Below are 5,940 nucleotides of genomic sequence, written 5' to 3' on the forward strand. Positions count from 1 at the left end.
AAAAGGAAGCCTTAATATCCCTTAGTTTCCAATATGGACCCCGCTGCCACGAGAGGGTAGGACAAAAGATGCCATGCATTTAATAACACTAGTAGAAAACAGGGCTTTCATCCAGGCCAGTTTAGCCCATTAGTCCCGGTTCAATCCAGAACCGGGACCAATGGAGCTATTTGCCCCGGTTTGTGAGCCCAGGGGGCCGGCCGGGCCACGTGGGCCATTGGTCCCGGTTCGTCCGGACCTTTTGGTCCCGGTTGGTGGGATGAACCGGGACCAATGGTCCTGGCTCCTGGCCCACCACTATTGATCCAGGTTGGTGGCATGAACCGGGACCAAAAGGGCTACCTTTAGTCCCGGTTCATGCCACCAACCGGGACCAATAGTGGTGCCTATATATAGCCCCTCGCGCAAGAGCAGAGCACACTGCTCTGTTTTTTCTGGCCGAGGGGGAGAGGGCTTGGTGGTGCTCTAGCTCACCTCCTATGCACACAAGGTGTTCGATGGAATGCCCGAGCCACACTACTTAAGGTTTCTCCTCTCCAAGCTCGACCGCCAAGCTCCATTTTCCTCAATATTTATCTAGGTTTAGCGGTCCGTCACGCCCCGTCCCCGTCTTCACCGCCGTCGATCACCCGCGCCGATCTCATCGCCGGCACCACCGTGGTGAGCCTCTTGTTCTTATCTTCTTTCTGAAAGGAAAAATATTATTACTTGTTTGTTTAGATAGATACTTGTATTATTTTCTTACTTTTATTATTGCATCTTATATAGTGCGCCGATGGTTTTGGTATCCGCCCCCGTCGGCCCTCGTCCTGTCTATGATTCGGATGTGGTATATATTATCTTTTCATAACTATTGGTTCATTTATTGTTTATGAAAATTATGCCGACCAACGTGACATAGATTTTATTTCTCTAGGAGGTTGTTGAACCGGAAATTCCAACCGACCCTATTGTCGAGAGGTTAAATTTAGTTGAAGAAGAAAACAATTTCTTGAAGGAAAAAATAAAAAAACTTAAGGAGGAGAAGATGATATTGGAGTTGCATGTTGCGGATGTCGTCGATGATCACAAGATCAAGATGGATGCAATGCGCTTGAAGATGAGAAAGATTAAAAAATATGCCATTCATACCGAGGCTTGGTATCATTATGCCGTTGGATCAGTTGTTACCTTGGTTGCGATTATGATCGCATTTGTTTTCGCATTGAAATGTTTTACATAGTTTCAATGTATGGTTTAATTAATTTAGATGCTCTGCAGAGCTTTATGTTGTTAGATGAGAACTATGTATCTACTTTGGTTTTTATGTGATGATGAACTTCTATTAATTTGGTCACTTAATTATCTATTCATGATGTTCTGTAATGATTTTTGACACACTTAATTATATATAATGCACGCAGATGAACCGGCAATGGATGTACGGTGACAGACACACCTCTGAGTACATTAAGGGCGTGCATGATTTTCTCAAAGTGGCTGAGGCAAACAAGCAGAATGGTTTTATGTGTTGTCCATGCCCTATATGTGGGAATACGAAGTCTTACTCTGACCGGAAAATCCTTCAAACCCACCTGCTTTACAAGGGTTTCATGCCACACTATAATGTTTGGACGAGGCACGGAGAAATAGGGGTTATGATGGAAGACGGCGAGGAAGAAGAGTACGATGACAACTATGTGCCCCCTGAATACGGTGATGCTACTGAACATCAAGATGCACCAGACGATGTGCACGATGGTGCTGCAGCGGGCGAAGCTGCTGAAGATCAAGAGGAACCAAAAGATGTGCCCGATGATGATGATCTGCGCCGGGTCATTGTCGATGCAAGGACACAATGCGAAAGTCAAAAGGAGAAGCTGAAGTTCGATCGCATGTTAGAGGATTACAAAAAGGGGTTGTACCCCAATTGTGAAGATGGCAACACAAAGCTCGGTACCGTACTCGAATTGCTGCAGTGGAAGGCAGAGAATGCTGTGCCTGATAAAGGATTTGAGAAGCTACTGAAAATAATGAAGAAGAAGCTTCCAAAGGATAACGAATTGCCCGACAGTACATACGCAGCAAAGAAGGTCGTATGCCCTCTAGGATTGGAGGTTGAGAAGATACATGCATGCCCTAATGACTGCATCCTCTACCGCGGTGCCTACAAGGATCTCAACGCATGCCCGGTATGCGGTGCATTGCGGTATAAGATCAGACGAGATGACCCTGGTGATGTTGAAGGCGAGCCTCCCAGGAAGAGGGTTCTTGCGAAGGTGATGTGGTATGCTCCTATAATACCACGGTTGAAACGTCTGTTCAGAAACGGAGAGCATGCCAAGTTGATGCGATGGCACAGTGAGGACCGTAAGAAAGACGGGAAGTTGAGAGCACCCGCTGACGGGTCGCAGTGGAGAAAAATTGAGATAAAGTACTGGGATGAGTTTGCAAAGGACCCAAGGAACGTATGGTTTGCTTTAAGCGCGGATGGCATTAATCCTTTCGGGGAGCAGAGCAGCAATCACAGCACCTGGCCCGTGACTCTATGTATGTATAACCTTCCTCCTTGGATGTGCATGAAGCGGAAGTTCATTATGATGCCAGTTCTCATCCAAGGCCCTAAGCAACCCGGCAACGACATTGATGTGTACCTAAGGCCATTAGTTGAAGAACTTTTACAGCTGTGGAATGGAAACGGTGTACGTACGTGGGATGAGCACAAACAGGAGGAATTTAACCTAAAGGCGTTGCTGTTCGTGACCATCAACGATTGGCCCGCTCTCAGTAACCTTTCAGGACAGACAAACAAGGGATACCACGCATGCACGCACTGTTTACTTGACACCGATAGTATATACCTGGCAAGCTGCAGGAAGAATGTCTACCTGGGCCATCGTCGATTTCTTCCGACCAACCATCAATGTCGAAAGAAAGGCAAGCACTTCAAAGGCGAGGCAGATCACCGGAAGAAGCCCACCATGCGTATCGGTGATCACGTACTTGCTATGGTCAATGATTTACATGTAATCTTTGGAAAGGGTCCCGACGGACTAGCTGTTCCGAATGACGCTGAGAATCACGCACCCATGTGGAAGAAGAAATCTATATTTTGGGACCTACCCTACTGGAAATACCTAGAGGTCCGCTCTTCGATCGATGTGATGCACGTGACGAAGAACCTTTGCGTGAACCTGCTAGGCTTCTTGGGCGTGTATGGGAAGACAAAAGATACACCTGAGGCACGAGAGGACCTGCAATGCTTGCACGAAAAAGAGGGCATGCCTCCGAAGCAGTATGAAGGTCCTGCCAGCTACGCTCTTACGAAAGAAGAGAAAGAAATATTCTTTCAATGCCTGCTCAGTATGAAGGTCCCGACTGGCTTCTCGTCGAATATAAAGGGAATAATAAATATGCCAGAGAAAAAGTTCCAGAACCTAAAGTCTCATGACTGCCACATGATTATGACGCAACTGCTTCCGGTTGCATTGAGGGGGCTTCTACCGGAAAACGTCCGACTAGCCATTGTGAAGCTATGTGCATTCCTCAATGCAATATCTCATAAGGTGATCGATCCAGAAATCGTACCAACGCTAAGGAGTGATGTGGCGCAATGTCTTGTCAGTTTCGAGCTGGTGTTCCCACCATCCTTCTTCAATATCATGACGCATGTCCTAGTTCATCTAGTCGACGAGATTGTCATTCTGGGGCCCGTATTTCTACACAATATGTACCCCTTTGAGAGGTTCATGGGAGTCCTAAAGAAATATGTTCGTAACCGTGCTAGGCCAGAAGGAAGCATCTCCATGGGCCATCAAACAGAGGATGTCATCGGGTTTTGTGTTGACTTCATTCCTGGCCTTAAGAAGATAGGTCTCCCTAAATCGCGGTATGAGGGGAGACTGACTGGAAAAGGCACGCTTGGAAGGGACTCAATAATATGCAGGGACGGATATTCTTGGTCTCAAGCACACTACACAGTTCTACAGAACTCTACCTTGGTGACCCCGTATGTCGATGAACACAAGAACAGTCTGCGCTCCAAACACCCGGAGCAGTGCGACGACTGGATTACATGTGAACACATCAGGACTTTCAGCAGTTGGTTGGAAACACGTCTCAGAGGTGACAGCACTGTTTGTGATGAGCTATACTTGTTGTCCAGGGGACCATCTTCGACTGTAATGATTTGGAAAGGATACGAGATAAATGGGAATACATTTTACACGATTGACCAAGATGAAAAGAGCAACAACCAAAACAGCGGTGTCCGCTTTGATGCAGCAACCGACAATGGAAATGACACATATTATGGTTACATAGCAGACATATGGGAACTTGACTACGGAGTAGATTTTAAGGTCCCTTTGTTTAAGTGCAAGTGGGTCAATCTGTGAGGAGGCGGGGTACAGGTAGACCCACAGTACGGAATGACCACAGTGGATCTAAAAAATCTTGGGTACACTGACTAACCGTTCGTCCTAGCCAATGATGTGGCACAGGTTATCTATGTGAAGGACATGTCTACCAGACTGAGGAAAAGAAAAGATACGGAAGCGAATACATCATACAATGAGCCAAAGCGCCACATAGTTCTTTCAGGAAAAAGGGACATCCTGGGAGTCGAGGGCAAGACAGACATGTCTGAAGAGTATGAAAAGTTTCATGAAATTCCCCCCTTCAAAGTCAAGGCTGACCCAAGCATCCTGATAAACGATGAAGATTATCCATGGTTACGGCGCAATAAGAAAACGACACAAGCGAAGAAAAAGTGAAGACTTTCTCCCGCAACTATTATGATGATAACATGCCAACTTTGTAACAGACGAGTATGATACCATTGTCCGTTTTGTACATGCACATGCTATGCCAACTTTTTCAGAGTTCATTTGAAAACTATGAATTTTAAAACCTCGCCAACCGAAGGGCGCTCACACCGGTTTATAAATAAAGCAACAAAGAAAACAAAAAAAGAGTTTCCAAATTTGAAAACTAATGGCACTAACAAAAAGTTTATAATTTTTCTAAAACTAAAAGCAAAAAGAATTAAAAAATAAAGCAAAAAACAACAAAAAATAAATAATGCAGAAAACAGAACAAAAAACTGAAAAAAAATAGCAACAATAAGTATTTTGTTGTAAGTAGAAACAAAATAAAATAAATAAAGCAACAAAGGAAACAAAAAAGAGTTTTCAGATTTGAAAACTAATGGCACTAACAGAAAGTTTATAATTTTTCTAAAACTAAAAGCAAAAAGAATTAAAAAATAAAGCAAAAAACAACAAAAACTAAATAATGCAGAAAATAGAACAAAAAACTAAAAAAAATAAAAATAGCAACAATAAGTATTTTGTTGTAAGTAGAAACAAAATAAAATAAATAAAGCAACAAAGAAAACAAAAAAAGAGTTTTCAGATTTGAAAACTAATGGCACTAACAGAAAGTTTATAATTTTTCTAAAACTAAAAGCAAAAAGAATTAAAAAATAAAGCAAAAGACCAAAAGAAAAATAAACCAAAACCAAAATAAACTAAATAAAGCAACAAATAAAACAAAAAACAAAAAAAATGCCACCTACTGGGCCCCCACGGCCTGAATACGACTAGAAACCCTATGGGCCAGGATTCAGGCCCGTGGAAGGCCCAGTAGGCCCACAGGCACAGATGGCAGAGTTAGGCCCGAAAGCCTGCTTTAGAGAGGAGCTCGAGAGGGGAGCCGCACCGCACCTTATAAACTGGTGCGGCTCCCTCTCAACTAGCGAGGTGGGACTAAACATTTGGCGCGGGGCAGCACAAGGCCTTTGGTCCCGGTTGGTGGCACCAACCGGGACTAATGCCCCCCTTTAGTCCCGGTTAGTGCCACCAACCGGGTCCAAAGGCCGCCGCTTCCCGCCCTTTGGGCTGCTGAAAATTGGGCTTTGGTCCCGGTTGGTGGCACCAACCGGGACTAAAGGGGGGCATT

The sequence above is a fragment of the Triticum dicoccoides genome, chromosome 2A (genome assembly GCF_002162155.2).
Source record: "Triticum dicoccoides isolate Atlit2015 ecotype Zavitan chromosome 2A, WEW_v2.0, whole genome shotgun sequence".
Lineage (NCBI taxonomy): Eukaryota > Viridiplantae > Streptophyta > Magnoliopsida > Poales > Poaceae > Triticum > Triticum dicoccoides.